Here is a 17999-nt window from a genome sequence, read left to right as displayed (position 1 = left end):
CAAGGGAGCATTACAGTCCTCCAATCTAGTCTCATCCCTAATGCAGCCTAGATGGCCCAACCCAGATCTCCCTCCCTCCAGCTCATATGTGATGAGCTAGCACATGACTCTTAGAAAGGGTGTCATAAATATAGAGAGAAGGGTAGCATAGAATCCCTCCTTGGCAGCTGTACAGAATCGCTTACCTGTAAGGGGTTAAGCAGGTCAATTAACCTAGTTGACACCTGACCAGAAGGGCCAATGAGAAAAGAAGATACTTTCAAATCTGTAGGGAGGGGAAGGGAAAGGTTTTGTTTGTGCTCTCTTTTTGTTGTTTCCTCTCTGGAGGGAGGGAAGGAGAAGCTAAGCAAGTATAACATCTCCTGAAAATATACCTGGCATAATCCATCTAAATCCACAGCAATTGTAAGTAAGGCAAGGAAATGTGTTAGGTTATCTTTTGGTTTAGCTTGTGAATTTTCCTATGCTACAGAGGTTGCTTTATTCCTGTTTTTGTAACTGTGAAGCTGAACCAGAGGGGAAGCCTCTGTGTTTTAAATCTTTTTATTACCCTGTACAGTTACCTTCCATCCTGATTTTGCAGGTGTGATTCTTTTACTTTTTCTTTATAAATAAAGTTCTTCTTTTAAGAACCTGATTGATTTTCAGTGTCCAGAGGACAAAGCATCTGGTCTGTGCTCACATTGCTAACCAATTTCTTGGTATATTATTCTCAAGCCTGCCCAGGACAGGGGTAATCGGTCTTGGGGGGATATTGATGCCAAGTGACCCTTCCCTGAAATTTTGTGTAAATCACTTGGTGGTGGCAGCAATACAATCCAAGAACAAGAAAAGGTTTTGTGCCTTGTGGAAGTTGTAACTTAAACTGGTAGAAATAAGCTTAGGGGGTCTTTCATGTGGACCCCCACATCTGTACCCCCAGAGTTCAGAGTGTGTGTGTGTGGGGATCCTGACAAAGGGAATCCTCCATCCAAGCCCCACCTGCTAGCTGAGCTAGTGTGTGTCTGTTACAAAGGGAACATACCACCCCATATCTGGTAGCTGTGAGGTCATAGGGGTCTAAGTCCATTAATGGCTATTAGCCAAGATGGGTAAGGAATGGTGTCCCTAGCCTCTGTTTGTCAGAGGATGGAGATGGATGGCAGGAGAGAAATCACTTGATTGTTATCTGTTAGGTTCACTCCCTCTGGGGCACCTGGCATTGGCCACTGTCGGTAGACAGGACACTGAGCTGGATGGACCATTGGTCTGACCCAGTACAGCTGTTCTTATGTCTTGAATCCCATAACAGAGGACCTGGGAACAATCACACTGCAGTCTTCCACCAAGTAGCTTGCAACGAGCGCTAGGACTGGGGGCCATGAACCCCGACGGGGGTACAAGCTCTGCCCCTGTGCTTTCTCAGCGAGATCGCTATGGCTCCTGATTTGGCTGTGGCTCTCTGAACCTGACCCCCTGGTGTTCTTGGTAACAGACCCTTCATCCTGCCATTGGTTTCTCTCTAGATTCTCACTCCTGGCATTCCAGCCTGGCCTGGTTCCTCTGGCCCATGGCCAGTGCTAACCCCCAGGCCTCCCACAGCAGCTGGGCTAGCATGGGTCACTTATAAAGAGAATTGAGGGGTTCCCCATCCAGCCCATATCTGATAGTTGAGTTGGCATGTGGTTTTAGAAGGGGAATTGACTCTTAATTTCAATACTCCAAGCGACAGAGAATCAATGCACTTCCCCCACATAGGAATTTCCCCCAGAGATTAATGCTCCTAAGGTGTTAATCAAAATGAAAAGATTAAAAAGTGTGGAATGAAAACACTCTGCTCACACAATTTATCTGATATGTGAATTGGGCTTCTCTGGTACTGATGGAGATGGGGGGTCCCCCACATCGGGCTGGGCACTGCAGAGACACATATGGAGAGACAGTCCCTGGGTACCTGGGGAAAGAGTAGAGCCCAGGAGAGGAGGAGGTGTGAGGGGCAGAAAGGTGTGTGGGGATACACCCCTCAGAAATGTCCATCATCTGTACAGAGATCCCCATCTGGCACCAAGAAACAGCCACCTCTGGGGTGAAGCAGCTGAAGAACAGCCACACAGCAAGGCCTCATGGGGATGGCTCACCCAACACTGAGATGGCAGAAGGGACTCAAAGTGGGGATGAATAATCGCAATTTGGCCTGGACACTGGGGTTCAAGCCCTGGCTCCTGGGAAAAGGGCCAGGGGATTTACAGCTATTTTATATATATCTCTAGAACAGGTTTTAAAAAACCAAAGACTAAAAAGGAAAGATTGTGCAGAAAGACAGAGGTATTTTATACACAGATTTTGCAGATTCAACAGTGCTGATTCAGAAACAGATCTGGTGGGATTGGTAGAGTCCCCCTTCCCTGAAAGTATTTATAATGCCACAGAGGTGTTCTGGGAGTGAGAGTGAGATCTAGTGGTTAGAGCGAGAAAGGCTGCTGGGAGTCAGGACTCCTGGGTTCTATCCCCAGCTCAGGGAAGAGAGATTTCCCACATGTTTGGAAGAGAAACTGAAAAAGAGACTTTTCCATCCCATCGAAATCCTAGGGCTAATTCTGGGAGGTGGAATGTGATGAGTCAAACTGTGGTAGTATCAGGACGCCTGGGTTCCTTTAGCAATGGATGGACACACCTGCAGGGCCCTTAAAAATAAATGTGTTATGTACCAAGGGAAAATAAATCAGCAAGCCAGCTTGTGAGAACATAAATTCACCCCGTCTTGGTGACAGAAAAGAGGTGATCACCACCACCACATTCCGGTCTATAACTCTAACCTCATGCTGACATAGCTAGATTAGAGTGGGAGGGATAGCTCAGTGGTTTGCATATTACCCTGCTAAACCCAGGGTTGTGAGTTCAATCCTTAAAAAGGCCATTTAGGGAGCTGAGGTAAAAATCTGGGGATTGGTCCTGCTTTGAGCAGGGGGTTGGACTAGATACCTCCTGAGGTCCCTTCCAACCCTGATATTCTATGATCCTGACCTTAACAGGAGCACTCCTGAGGCAGTAGATCCTGCTGCGAAGTGTGTGCTTGGAGGTAGTGGGACATGGTGAGTGATAGGTTTGGCCCAGCTGTGTGTTGTTTGACAGTTCCTTTGTTCTCTGTGTAGAGCTGGGCTGTGGGACTCTGACTAAGCCTTGGGAGTTTTTATCAGCCCAGCTGTTTGAAGTCTCTTGAGTGGCCAACCGCTCCTGGGAGATAAGGGGTGGAGTGAAGCAGGGCGACTTGCTATAAAACATCACTTGCTAGGTGAACTTGAAAGCTGCAAACAGAGGTGGCTCACAGGGGAGTTTGGAGCAGGAGTGAGAGAGGTTTCCTTCCAGGTGCACCACTCTGTGTGATATCAAGGCAGTCAGCAAAGGGACAGCAGTGCTGACCGGCAACAAACATGGCAGGTTCCCTTACTTGCCTGAAGCCCAAAGAGATTTCTTGTGCATGAAGTGGATGTTGGTGGCTGTGCTGGGGTGGGGGGCAGGTTCTTTGATTATAGGGAAAATTGATAAGGGAAGCCAAGGGGCACAAGGAGAAATCTATGGCCAGCAGAATTAAGGACAATAAGAAGGAATTTTAAAAATGTTTTATGAGCAATAAGAATCCTGACAATGGTATTGGTCCATTACTAGATGAAAATGGTAGAATTATATATAATAATGCAGAAAAGCCCAAAGCATTCGATAAATATTTCTATTCTGCATTTGGGTGGGGAAACAACTGATGTAGTCTCGTCATATGGCAATGACATCACTCTTCCCATTCTTCTGTTATCTCTGGAGAATGTTAAACAGAAACTACAAAAGATAGAAACTGGGTACAAGCAATCAATATCAATTTTAATGTGGTCAAATGTAAATATATCCATCTTGGAACAATGAATGTCGGCCATACTTAAAGGATGGGGGGCTCTCCTGGGAAGCAGCGACCCTGAGAAAGATTTGGGTCTCGTGGTGAATAATCAGCTAAACATGAGCTCTCAGTGCAATGCTGTGGCCAAAACAGCTAATGTGATCCTGGGACGTATAAACAGGGGAATCTCCAGTGGAGGCAGAGAGGTTATTTTATCTCTGTATTTGGCACTGGTGCAACCACTGCTCAACTACCGTGTCCAGCGCTGGTGCCCACAATTCAAGAATTATGTTGATACATTGGAGAAGATTCGGAGAAGAGGCATGGCAATGACAGAAGGATTAGAAAACCTGCCTGAGAGTGATGGACTCAGAGAGCTCCATCGATGTGGCTAAAGAAAGAGATGGTTACGGGGTCTCTGGTCACCGTCTATAAATACCTACACGGGGAACAAATATTTAATAATGGGTTCTTCAGTCGAGCAGCTCCAATGGCTGCAAGTTGAAGGAAGATGAATGCAGCCTGGAAAGAGAGTGTAAATTTTTCACAGTGAAAGTAATGAACCATTGGAACAATTCACCGAGGGTCGTGGTGGATTCTCCACCCCACTGACAAGTTTTGCAGCAAGACTAGCAGTTGTTCTGAAAGCTCTGCTCTGGGAGTTATTTGGGGCAGGTCTCCCCACAGCGGTGCCTTCTCACTTTAGAATCTATGAACCCCCAGGATAACCGTACCCCCATTGCAACCTGAGCTTTGCCGGGCAGTGTCCTTGGCCAACTGTTCTTGACGCATTCAGCTGCTAACAAAAGAGGGAAATGAAAATCACTCTGGGCTTCTCCCCAATAACCTGGGAGGTTGCACTTTTTTATTTGGTTTTATAGGGTGCCTGCGCTGGGGCAAATTCAGGCACAGCAGAATGAGAATGGTCACACCCTACTCGCATGTTGATTTTGGAAGCAGAGTTGTAACTAGGCATTGCAGCGCCTGGGGCGAACACGCATAGTTGCACCCCTGTAGCGGGGTGGTCACCTGCTTCTGCCCTGAAGGGCTTGAAGCCAGCCCTGGGAGAGGGCTGGGGCTGCGAGCTAAAGGCTCACTGATTGGAGAAGCTGCTGCAGCTGGGGCCACGCCCCAATCAGACTGCAGCTGGCCCTATAAAAGCCAGCGAAGCCAGGAGCTGACAGTACTCTCCCTCTAGCTCTTGAAAGAGATGGGCCTGGCTGCCTGGGAGCTGAGCAGGGTACCTAAAGTGGAGCAGGGCTGGGGGAAAGCTGGGGGTGCTCCAGCCTGGAAACCCCCCAGGCTACAGGCCTTGTTAAAGGCTGGAAGGGGTACTGGGGTTGCAGGGGGAAGCCCAAGGGCAGGCAGATGCAGCAGGTCCAATCTGCCCTTGCTGATGATGAGTGGCTGATACTGCAGCCTGCCCCAGTGAATGGGGGCTAGATGGTGACTGGCAGTAGCCAAAGACTGAGGCTAGGTGGGGATAGGAGGTTGGGGGTTCCCTGGGGAGGGGAGACCCAGTGAGACTGTGAGGTACTGCAGGGGGAAGCACCCCAGCCCGAAAGGGGCACCGGGAGGTCCAGGAGGGACTTGGGACCCAGCAGGAACCGAGACACCGGCCTGCAGAAGGAGCTCCTGGGTTGAAGAGCTAATTCCCAGGATGACTGACAGGAGGCGCCGTGGGTGTGAGTCGCTGCACCGTGACAGCCCCCTAGAGGCAACATATGGAGGGAACCAAATTTCTGCCTTCCATTGAGCACGGAGGTTTTCAAATTTTTGCCAGCAGATCAGAGGCTGGTGGGAGCTGCCTGGCCCACTCGGGCCCCAGGCTCTCCATGCTGTGGGATCTCTGGTGCTGGATGGCTGCCTTGAGGAGCTCTTGCCTCTGCCCTGACGGAGGCCAGCACTGGCTGGTGATGCCCCCTGGAGCCGACCCTGGCTGTCATGCGATGCTCCCCGAGGTGCTCCCTGCTGTGCTCATCCCCGCTTGGGCATCTGCCTCTCAGCAGCTCTCCACCCAGGGACCTGCAGCAGCAGAGCCTGGAGCACGTCAGGGGAGCAGTTCGGAGCTGTGCCACCCGCCCTGCCTGGGGAGCACCCGGACCTTGCAGAGGTGGCCCGGCTTGGGGAGCAGGGCAGGGAGGGCTGCCGGGTAACCAGTCGGTGCCCGAGCTCCCATATCATAGAGGCAATTGCCAGAATAGGCTGTTTGGCTCCCACCAGCTTCCGATCTGCCAGCTTCTGGGAAATGGTGATGGTTCTCAAACTGTAGGGGGGACACGCCAAACACTGTGAAAACCTCTGTGCTAAAAGGAAGGCAGAAATCTGGGGGGAGGCATGTGACTCTACGTGCCCCAACACTGCCCCATTTTTCCACCCCTTTGGCTCTGTGCCCTAAGAGGTTACTCCACTCGCCCCACCCTGGTTATGGCCCTCTTTGGCAGCACTTGTCTCCAGGAGTGGCTCATTGGGGGATTGGTCACATCCATTTCCCACAGATCTGGGGAGGGTGGCGGCAGGAGGCTCTGTCTCTAAAAGCCTGCGCCGGTGTGTTCACTCTCTAGGCAGGGTTCAGTCGGAACAATGGAGACAGCTGGGGTTGGCCAAGACAGGATTGGGAGAGGCTGGATCATGGGTTGTCTCAATTTCTGCATTCAATCTTGAGCCGCCTCCATTCAGATCAGTGGGGAATGTTAACTCTGGAACCTATAGATGACAAGTTGAATAGCAACACTGCTAAGATTTTTAACTGTTGCTGAGGATAGCAGGGCTGTTTCATGAGAGTGGATGAAGCTTGGGAACTGTGGGTGGAGTTACTGGCAGCCATTCCCCCACATACACTATACAGTGAGTGTGTCTAACAGCCCCTCCCCCCATTATTATCTTTCCCTTTTCTTTCTTCACCCCCCAGCTGCCCAGGGGAGTTGGAATCAAGCAGATAAGACACCCACAGAAAAACACCAGCCTTACCTGTCCTGTGCATGTGGAATGAGAATGAGGCTGGTAGCCAGGACTCCTGGGTCCTATACCCAGTTGTGGGAAGGGAGTGGGATCTAGCGGGTTAGAGCAGAGGGAACAAGGTGGTATCATTGGGGCTAGGGATAAAGATTAAGATTATCATTGGGTTAAGGTTAAGGGTATCATAGGGTGAAGGTTATCACTGGGGTTATGAGAGAATCTGTCATGGGGGTTAGGGTGAGGCTGAAATATGGAATCTTTCTTTCTTTCTTTCGGCAGAACCAAGACAGGATGAGTTATAAGTTTTACCAGGACAGCTAGTGTTAATTTAATTGGCCTATGTAAATAATTATTTTACCTTTAAGCACCCTGGGGCTGTGCCAATGAATTACAAGGGAACCCAGGTGTTTCCAGCCTTCTGATTTCAGTGGGATGCATGGTTCTCTCTTTTCATTTTCTAGTCCCCCTTGACACCACCTCAGCCCTAATCCTGATGATAACCCTATACCCATGAGAACCTTAACCTATACTCCATGGGAGCCTCAACCCCATAATAATCCCAGCCCTGCCTGCTCTTTCTTCACTCCCCTAAGCTCTTGCGACACAGACATGTCCAAACTTTTTCCCTCACGTGCTAGAAGAACTGCAGACACCACCACCAAGCAACTGAAGCACTGATCAAAGGGGATAGCCTGGCTGAAGAGCAACCAGCCATCCTGTGGGGAGAAGCATTTAAGTTTGCAAGGGCACTGAAAGTGTTAAGATCAGCTTAGACTGCGTTCTGCATTTATTTCATTTGACCAAATCTGACTTCTTGTGCTTTGACTTATAATTACTTCAAATCTATCTTTTGTCATTAATAAATGTGTTTCTTTATTCTGCCTGAAGCCATCCGTTTTGTCTGAAGTGTGTCAGAGATGCTCCTTAGGATAACAAGCCTGGTACATATCAATTTCTTTGTTAAACTGATGAACTCTTATAAGCTTGCAGCATCCAGCGGGCATAACCAAACACTGTAAGATGGAAGTTCCTAGGTTTCTGGGACCAGAGATATTGGCTAGTGTCATTTGGTTGCACAATCCAAGCTGCGGCTGCTGAAAGTGCCCACTCAGGTAGCTGGGAGCAGCTGACATGCCAGAGGCTGTGCGTGAACAGCCCAGGAGTGGGGGTTCTCACAGCATAGCAGGGTCAGGGTGGCTCCCAGAGTTGAGCAGTGGAGTGACCTAGTAAATCATCAGTCCAGATAACACCAGGGAATGTCCCAGAGAGGACCCGAGATCTACCAGAAACTCCCACGTGCCAAAGTCTGCAGAGAGCCTGAGCCTATTGCTCTGAGAAGAGGAGCTGCCCTAAATGTGACTGACACTGTTTCAGGTGAGATCCCTCAGGCATCTCTTTTTGTCCCTATCCTAAGAACACAAAACCTAAGAACCCAAGAATGGCCATACCCTTTCAGGCCAATGTTCCACTGAGCCCAGTTTCCTGTCTTCTGACTGGGACCAGTGCAAGTTGCTTCAGAGCGAATGAACGGAACAGGGCAATTATTGAGTGATCCATCCCCTGTCATTCACTTCCAGCAGCTGGTAGTCAAAGGTTTAGGTACCCCCAGAGTGTGGGGTTGTATCCCTGCCCACCCTGGCTAATAGCCATTGATGAACCTGTCCTCCAGCAACTTAGTTCCACAAGTTGACTGTGCGTTGTGTGAAGAAGCACTTCCTCATGTTTGTTTTAAACCTGAGGCCTGTTAATTTCATCGGGTGACCAGACATCCCGATAAAATTGGGACTGTCCTGATTTTGAGAAGTTTGTCCCGCGTGTTTTTTTATTTTATTTTTTTTGTTATACTCACCCGTCCAGTGGCTTCCTCAGTTGCTGATGGTCTTCCGTGGTATTTTGGTGGTCAGTGCTTCTGTCTTTGGCAGCAAGACTTATTACCCTAAGCTGAAATGCCGCCAAAGACCGTCAGCGACCTGAAGGACCCTCCTCTGAATTGCTGCCAAAGACCCGGGCGGGTGAGTGTAACAATTAAAAAGTGCCCCCCCCCTCACTGCGGTGGTCCTGATATTTTACAGTTAGCATCTGGTCACCCTAGATGTGTTATCTGAAGGAGTAAATAACCCTTCCCCAGTCACTTTCTCCACACCAGTCATGATTTTATAGACCTCTATCGTATCCCCCCCTTAGTCATCTCATTTCCAAGCTAAAAATCCGAAATCTTTTTTATTTCTGCCCATATGGAAGCAGCTGACTTCCTCATTTCCTTGCGGGTGCTCAATCTCCTTTCTGCTCAAGGCTACGCCCCCATTCTATGTCTTCCCCCCAAGCCCCTGCCCCACCCCTGCCTTGCCTCTTCCCGCCCCTGCTCTGCCCCTCCCCTGCTGTGACAGTGCTTCCCGGGGGAGCCAGCTGAGGTGACTCAGTTAGGGTGAACTGTAAACAGAATGGGGCAGACCAACCCCAAAAGCTGGTGAATATTCCAATACTTAGATTGACCAAGCCAGCGGAAAACAGCTTCTATATTACCTCACTGGTTACTCAGAAGTCCAAAGACCACAGTTCCCTTAAAGTTCCCAGCCTCAGGCTTCCATCCAGACACACGTCAGATATGATGATGATTACTGAAAATCTTATGTCATCATAAAAAAGAAAAGGTTCTTCCAATCCCAAAGGACCAACCACACACTCAGGTCAATATAAAACTTAGATCTTATCCCAAATACATGCTTATAGCCAATCCTTATTAACTAAACTAAAATTTATTAAAAAAGAAAAGAGAGAGAGTGTTGGTTAAAAGATCAATATACAGCCAGACTTGAGTTCAATTCTTGAGGTTCAGATACATAGCAGAGATGAGCTTGTAGTTGGCAAAAAGTCCTTTTAGAAATAATCCATAGGTTATACTCCAGGGTGACTCCAGTCAGTGACTGAGGATCTCAATCCTTATGGCTCAAGGTTTCCCCTTCTTGAAACCCAAAGCAGATCTGAGATGAAGACGGATCATGTTCCAGGGTTTTTATACATTTCCAGCAGCCTTTTGGCCTGAGAAAACAATAGGCTTAATTCTCCTTCTCCCAAACATCCTGGCAATTAGCGCAGGGTAATCTATCCATGAAACAGTTCAGACACAGATTACCACAACCTTCAAAGAGACGCATAAACAATAATGCTATTTCACTCAAATGTCTTCCTAAATATTAATGTAACCTTTCTGCCCCTCTGAGTTGGCAGCAACAAGGGCCGGGTTCAGTATCCAGGGGTTCCGTTTCAATAACACAATGCTAAACCAGCTCGAGCCCCCACCCAGTGACCTTGGAAAATCTTATACACACCCCTGGGCGCCTCGAAGAGGCAATACTTCCCCTCTCGCAAGCACAGAGTGTCGGTGTAGCAGAAAAGGTTTAATTACATGAGATAAACAACAAGCATTAAATTGGGGAAACACCTCAATTAGAGTTCATAGACCAAAGTGTGAGCAAAGACCCACCCCAGGAAATTGAGCCGTGTCCTTTTCCCTGGGCTCTTGAGTCCAGCAACCTCCAAATCACCCACAGTCCCAAAAGTCCCACAGTCCAAAAGTCTCTGTCCTAGGTCAGTGCAGCCCCAGAGTTAGTCTATCTGCAGAGGTCCCCCTCCACCTGGGTAGAAAGGGGCACCTTACGTGATCCGGGGCCAACTGCCCTGCCTCTCCATGGGGTTCTGCTTCCGCCTTCTCCATGAACTGCTTCGCTTTACTAGCCACTCCACTCTGCTCCTCCAGCCGTCCTCACAAACTGCTCTGCTCCGCTCCACCAGCCGCTCTGCTCCACCAGCTGTCCCATGATCCGCTCCAGCTGTCCCCACAAAATGCTCAGCTCCGCTCGCTCTGTGGGCCACTCCACCCATCCCACAGCTACTCCGCTCTGCCAGCTGCTCTGCTCCATCAGCTGTCCCATGATCTGCTCCAGCCGTCCCCACAAACTGCTCCACTCCATTCTGCCAGCTGCTCTGCTCTGCAGCTTCAGGCTCCCCGACTAGTTAGCATATTACTCAGTGCTCTCAGCTCAGTAGTTCCAGCTCTTTAGTGATTTCAACTCTTAGCAATTTCAGCTCATAGTAGGGGAGCCCCAGTGCTAGTGCACCATTAGCCCAAAGTGAGTTCAGCTCAGTAACCTGTATCTAGATTCTTAAGGGAATGAAAAAAAATCAACTCTGATATTCCACAGTGGAGAGAGGAGTGGGTGGAACTGGTGCTTCTGGCTCACACAAGGCACCTACACCACCAGGCACAGATACCTCTCTCAGTTCACTGGGTTTTGGAACCCAGGTCCCTTGTCTAGCAAGTGCCACTTAATTTATATTGAGACATCTTTGTCATAAAGCAGTCTCATAGTTCCTCATTCACATAATCAGGGTAACAACACTTTATTTTTCCTGCCCCAATAACAAAGAAATTGGGAACCCAGAGCTCTTAAAATAACCATCCCAGGCTGCCATGGGCTATGCTAGCTGGGGTGGGTGTGCCAATGCAAACACCTAAAATTCCTTTCCACACTCCCCATAATTCACCACCAGATGTCAGGGTAGAGCTCATCCTGACTCTGCTTACATCAATATTCCTTTTTTGATCTTTGAACCAAAGCTCTAGCAATAGACAAGACTTTTGTTTGCTTACATCACAAGACCTGAGCAAACACTTTCCCTTCTGTCTCTAACAATGCAGGCTGCATTTCAAATCTCTAATTGTTTACATATCTTCCTAACCAGTCTCTAAAGTTTGGCCATGGGTCAGGTCAGTCTGTGGGTTAATTAACTCTTTCTGGCCCTGTCACCTTTCAATGAGATATAATATTACACTCATAACATCACACCTGCCTCTTCCCAACCCCACTCCTCCCCCTCCCCCCAGAACCTCCTGCACACCTCTGAACAGCTGATCACAGTGAGCAGCAGGCATTGGGGGTGGCGGCTTATCCACAGGGCTGCTGGTGGCTGCCAAGCACCCACTATTTTTCTGTGGATACTCCAGCCTGGGAGCACCCACTGAATCAGTGCCTATGGTTCCATACACGTAATCATTTGTGTGTTTCCTCTCTGGTCCTTTTCCAATTCATATAGATATGTTTTTTGCGATGTGGCGACCAGAACTTCACACAGCATTCAGTGACTGGGTATGTAATGGACTGATATGGTGGCATTATGATATTTTCTGGTGTATTATCTCTCCATTTCCTAATGGCTCCAAAATTCTGTTTTTTTTTTTTTTGCTGCTGCACATAAAGGGCTTGGCTACACTCGAAACTTCAAAGCGGTGCCCTGGCAGTGCTTTGAAGTGTGAGTGTAGTCGCAGGGCCAGTGCTGGGAGAGAGCTCTCCCAGCGCTGCACGTACTCCACCTCCCCGTGGGGATTAGCTTGCAGCACTGGAAGCCGCGCTCCCAGTGCTGGGGCACTGTTTACACTGGCGCTTTACAGCACTGTATCTTGCAGCGCTCAGGGGGGTGTTTTTTTCGCACCCCTAAGCGAGAAAGATGCAGCGCTGTAAAGCGCCAGTGAAGCCAAGGCCTAAGTGGATATTTTAAGAGAACTATCCACAATGACTCCAAGATCTCTTTCTTGAGTGCTAACAGTTACTTTAGATACCACCATTTTGTGCCTATAGTTGGGATGATGTTTTCCAATGTGCATTACTTTTAATTTATCAATATTTTTTTTGACAGGTTGATCTCCACTCTGGGGTGCCACCTGATGTACTGGGGTACCACTGAGCCCACCTGTTCCACCAGCCTGGGCTCCCTTACACCGTCCTGCTGAGCCAGGCCCTCCAGCCTCTTCCAGCGCACACACAGGTAGGGCTGTTATAGCAATAAAAACTAGCAGGATCTTAAAGGGGACAAAACATTTGTCACATTTATTGTAAATACCATAATAAAATAAAAGATAACAGCAAACAATGTTGTTTGGTTACTTATTCCTATGATTAGAGGGAAGGGAGAGAGAGGTTAATTTCTCTCTGTGATGAATTACTGTCTCTCTCAGGGACAGTTCGGGAGAGAGAGGAGGGGGAAGGTGCATTTTCCTCTCTCGTTTTTAGATTCAAGAGTTTGAATCCGTGATCTTCCAGGGTAACCCAGGAGGAGCCTGGCAAGGACGGGTAGGGGAAAGTGTTACTTTCCTTGTTTAGATCCAGAGGGCTGGGTCTTGGATCCGGGCAAGGTTTTTGGGGGACCAGAGTGTACCAGGCACTGAATCCTGGTTGGTGGCAGCGCTACAGGTCCTAAGCTGGTATCAAGCTTAGGGGAATTCATGCTGGTACCCATCTTTTGACGCTAAGGTTCAGGTTGGGGATGTACCATGACACCCTGGATGTCCCGCCCCGCAGGAGAGAGCGATGCCCAGACAGCCCTACCCTGGATGTCCTGGTCCGCAGGAGACAGACGACTGCCAGACAACCGGACCCCTGGATGTCCGGCCCCGCAGGAGACAGATGACTGGCCAGACAACCCGGACCCCTGGATGTCCCAGCCCGCAGAGGAGACGACTGGCCCAGACAACCTGGCCCTGGATGTCTCTGCCCCGCAGGAGACAGACGGACTGGCCCAGACACCGGACCCCTGGGATGTCCGGCCCGAGGAGCAGATGCTCAGACACTGACCCGGATGTCGGCCCACAGGAGACAGAGGCTGGCCCGGGCCGCCAATTTTCAATCCGCAGAACTGCTGTTGGCAACTGAGGCCGCCATTACCACTCAATGGATCAGCATGTACCCTTGGGAGGGAGCATGGAGTGGCCCACGGGTGGTAGACCCTGTCTGGCTGCAACGCTGGCAGAGGTGAGGTTTGCGTGTTGCAGCTTGGATCCCGCTGACGCAGTGGAGTGGGAGTCCTGCGTCCCTGCCACCCAACTGTGGGTGACAGTCTCCCCTCTCTCAGGGCTAGCCGAATGAAAGCCTGAGTTAACTGATTCTGAGGCAGGTTGGAGCTGACACTTTGTTGACCTCCTGGCCCTGGAACAGGCCTGACTATTGAATTTGTGCTCCACCAGCTGCAGGCCATGAGCCAAGTGACTGTGCTTTCTGCCCACCCTGCACCGGTCTCGGCTGACTGATATTGCAGCGCCATCTGAGTGCAGGCTGGACATATTTTGATAGCCCTCGCTGATTTTCCCACACACACGCAAGCGAGTCCAGGACCGACAGTGAGGTGGACTGGCCCTTCCGACCCAGCTGGCAAGGTAGCCTTAACCTACTACAGCCAATTATTGAAGATACGACAATTTGCTATGCATTTAATTACACAATATACACACACCTGTTTGCTAGTCGATGTTAAAGTCACCGGTCGCGAATTCGTGGCAGCTAGGTTGATCGGGTAGAGAGGAACCGGGGTCTGTCAGTTGCGACAACGATGCTCTGGGAAGTCTTGGCAGGACGAACCCAAAGTTAATGGCAAGTGCCTGTTACATAGTGATTTTTCTTCATTGGGACCAATGATTTTGCACCGTGATGCTGTAATCATTGTTGTTGATGAATGCTTGGGTTTTTTTTTTATTATATTTTCGTTTTTTATTAAGTTTTTTAGGAGTTATTTTAACGCTGGGTTTGATACAGCTATTTTGTCCCCATGTTAGGTGCTGTCATTTTCAGAGTTGGTTAATTTGCCTTTTTGACATTTCAATAGGGGTGTATTGCAGCCTCTGGCACCCCTGCTCGGTTTTTGTTTCTTCCTAGAACATTTGGTCCAGTAATGGCTTTACGCTTATATCTTAACACACACTTCTGTTCACACACAAACAAGATTATTACACAAACCTTTTATACAAAAATATTGAAGTTTCATGCAAAATCCAGCCAACATAATTCATTCCTTTCCTTATTTTAATGCTACACAAAGTGGTGACTACAAGGTCTGGTACTGCTTGAAACACAGAACATTTGGCTCCATTCATTTTACTGGCACATTAGGTATTCCTTTTGTTATTTAAAGGGTACATACAAATAAAATCCTACTATACACACCACTCTCTGAAGCAGCCCTGCTATTCACAGCAACAGCTAAAATCTTAGTAGGTCGCTATTCAACTCCCATCTGTAGTCCGAGTTAACAATCCCGCTGATCTAATGGGGTGGCTCAGGATGATGCAGACTATGGCTAGATGGGAGAGGTGTCTATGAAGCTGAAGGTGTGGATCCTCCTCGTTATTCACTAGCTCAGTTCCCTTCTCCCCAAGCCAGTCATCTCTCCCCGTCCCATAGGAGTAGGGCCCGTCTCCTCTCCACTCCATCCACACTCCCTGACCAGCTCATCGCAGCCAGTGCCGCGGCAGGAGGGCGAAGATCCCTTGATCCATCCTCGCCTGGTCCGTCTTCCAAACCCAGCTGATCATCGCTCCGACCAAAACCCATGGGAAAGAATGTGGCAGGGCATGATTATTTAGACAGGACTTCTGCTCCACCCTCCCAGATCTAGAGAGAATGAGTTACTCAAGGAACTAAATGCGGCTAAATTCTGCACGCAAACAGGTGGGACTGTTCTCGTTCCGCTCTATCTGGAATTTCCCCAATGGACGTTCTCGAAACTAACAAAAATGCAATGGCCAAGGTTACCTGGATGTCTTTCATGTTATTTCTAGCAACCAAATGTGCCAAGAACTGTGGCCAAGGACAGTGCCCAGCACAGCAAGGTTGTAATGGAGAGGAGATTGCATGAGCGGGTCAGAGATTCTAAGGTGGGCAGGGCCATTGATCAGTCGCACCCTGGTATACACAGGCAAGACTGCTCCAAATAGCTATAGAGCAGCGATTTAGAAAAACTGCCTATCTTGCTTTAAAAATGTCGTGTGGGGAGAACCTAATTAACCCTTGGTATGTGTCCAAAAAATTAGTACTCACTGTGAAATTACATTATTTCAATCTGAATTGGCTAGCTCAAGTTGCAGCAATTGAATCCGCCTGACTGAAGAGCCCATTATTAAATGTGTTTCCCATGTGGGTATTGTATAGAGGGTGGAAGTCACCCTTTACTTCTTAAGCTAATAGACTGAGTCTTGATTCATAGATATCAGGGTTGGAAGGGACCTCAGGAGGTATCTAGTCCAACCCTGCTCAAAGCAGGACCAATCCAGCTAAATCATCCCAGCCAGGGCTTTGTCAAGCCTGACCTTAAAAGATGTAACGATGAGATTCCACCACTCTTCGGTAACCCATCCCATGCTTCACCCTCCCAGTGAAAAAGTTTTTCCTAATATCACCTAAACCCCCACTGCAACTTGAGACCATGCTCTTGTTCTGTCATTGCTACCACTGAGAACAGTCTAAATCCATCTCTTTGGAAACCCCTTCATCGTCTCACTCTCAGGCAGGTTTTATAATATTTAACATTCTCAAGTTGTTTGCTTGCACCAGTTACATGTGATCCACATCATCGAATCATTGATCAGTCCTCTTCTTATTTACCACTCCCCAAAGTGTCATCTGCGATCTTATCTTCATTTTCTTCCAGTATTGATAAATGTTAATAAAATGTTGCGCTACACCCATAGTCTTCATAGAAATGTGTAATATGTATAGCATATCGAAGATGTATTTTATGCAAGATGGATCTTCGAAATTCATGAAAGTTATGATTTGCTGAATATGATATCCTAGATGTATGCAAGTTCATTTCTGTTTGAAGTTAGAATATTGACTATGTTACACTGGGGAATGCCCACGGACAGAATGCAATCCAGCCGGATGGGCATAAGGGAGCAATAGGCTTTGAAGATGTTAATCTACACTCCTGAGAGCTTCCTGGACTGCCTGAGAAACACCTTGACTCATGTGCTTTGACGCTGCAGGGCATGTGATCAAGTCACCTGGTACTGGATCCATGATAGAATACCAGTATTTTTCCACTGGGGTGGAGGGAACCACACTGGCAAACAAAAGGGTTCCCACCATAGTTAAAACTATTTAAGACAGGAGAGTGATTTAATCGTCTTCACTCTTCACTGAACCCACCCAGGTGACTGCTGGAAACATCTAAAAACAAAGACAAAATGGAGGGAGAACAGGTAAAGGTACTGGCCTGTGAAGAAACTAAAACAACATTTAGGGTGGAGAAATTCTATTTGTAACCCATTCTTTCATGTTCATGCGTAGTTCGTGTGTTTGTTTATTGTTCAGTGATCTGCTTCGATCTGTTTGCCAATCCCTTGTAACACTTAAATCTCTATCTTATGTAGTAATAAACTTGTTTTTGTTTCTCTAAACCAGTTTCTGGAATTCATACTGGGAGGGGGAAATCTGTGCATATTCCCTCCATATGGGGGGTAGTGAATTCATGGTTGTGCCGTACAGTTCTCTGTGCAGAGCAAGACAATGCAATTCCTAGCTGAGTGTTCCCTGCAGATTGATCTCATATCTGTGTTCTCTGCAGCTGGGTGTGGCCTGTAGAACTGATAAATGAAATGTTTTTAATTGTTCACTTTAATGTAAGTTCTGTTCACCCATTCACTACCACTTGCCTGCATTGTATCTCTGTTCACTGTTTGCCATATGTGTAATTCAAACCCCATTTTAAAACGCTCACTCTTTGTAAGCTTCTCCCCTTCATTTTTGCAAACCCTGCTGTAATCTTATTAGTTGTTAGATGTGTGAATGAGGCATTATGGATGATAAAATCAACCTCCGCCCAGCCTGTCCTGATGAGGTGAAGTTCACTACACGCTGAGACCGAGACAACAGTAAAACAAAGTAAAAAGCACCCCTAAAAAGAAGGACAAAAGAACAAGAAGAAGATCAAAGCCAGGTTCAAGGCTGAAAGTCACGCTGCAATTGACGGGTGATCATCCAAACCCAAAGGAAGCGTGAACACCAAACTATAGACTTTGAATCCAAATAAGCTGTTGAAAAGGGTGAGATGAGAGACTTTGGGTAACATTCTGCTGCCACATGGAGCCGCCTGCTGATTAATTTAACAAAGCCAGAATGAAGCAACTCCATGAACTAACTAGGGAAAATCCTATAAGCTGGACTCTGAAGATGGGACTTTGAGTCTATGGTTCTGCTGCCAGCCTCCAGGAGCATCAGGTGCACCTGACCCGGATCGGCTCCACTCTTGTGGTACAGGTACCTGCCAGTATTCTGTCAAGCCAACTTTAGGCTGGTACTTAATATCTACAAGAATGTATGAATGATTGTGTGAAGGTGTTATATATATA

At 48.1% G+C, this 17999-nt stretch overlaps 1 protein-coding gene across 1 annotated transcript in view; it reads left to right on the top strand.

Moving 5' to 3' along the window:
* Nucleotides 1-12523: 12523 nt before the first annotated feature.
* The window catches only part of LOC116816147 (serine protease 27-like), a 21311-nt gene continuing 15835 nt past the window's right edge, over nt 12524-17999 (top strand). The window contains exon 1 of the mRNA XM_075064733.1: nt 12524-12646. The gene's annotated coding sequence lies outside the window, so the exon portion shown is untranslated. The remainder of the gene's footprint in view (nt 12647-17999) is intronic.

Source organism: Chelonoidis abingdonii, chromosome 4 (genome assembly GCF_003597395.2).
Source record: "Chelonoidis abingdonii isolate Lonesome George chromosome 4, CheloAbing_2.0, whole genome shotgun sequence".
Taxonomy (NCBI): Eukaryota; Metazoa; Chordata; order Testudines; family Testudinidae; genus Chelonoidis; species Chelonoidis abingdonii.
The sequence above is the reverse complement of the archived record's forward strand: the minus strand, read 5'-3'. Positions and strand labels throughout refer to the sequence as shown.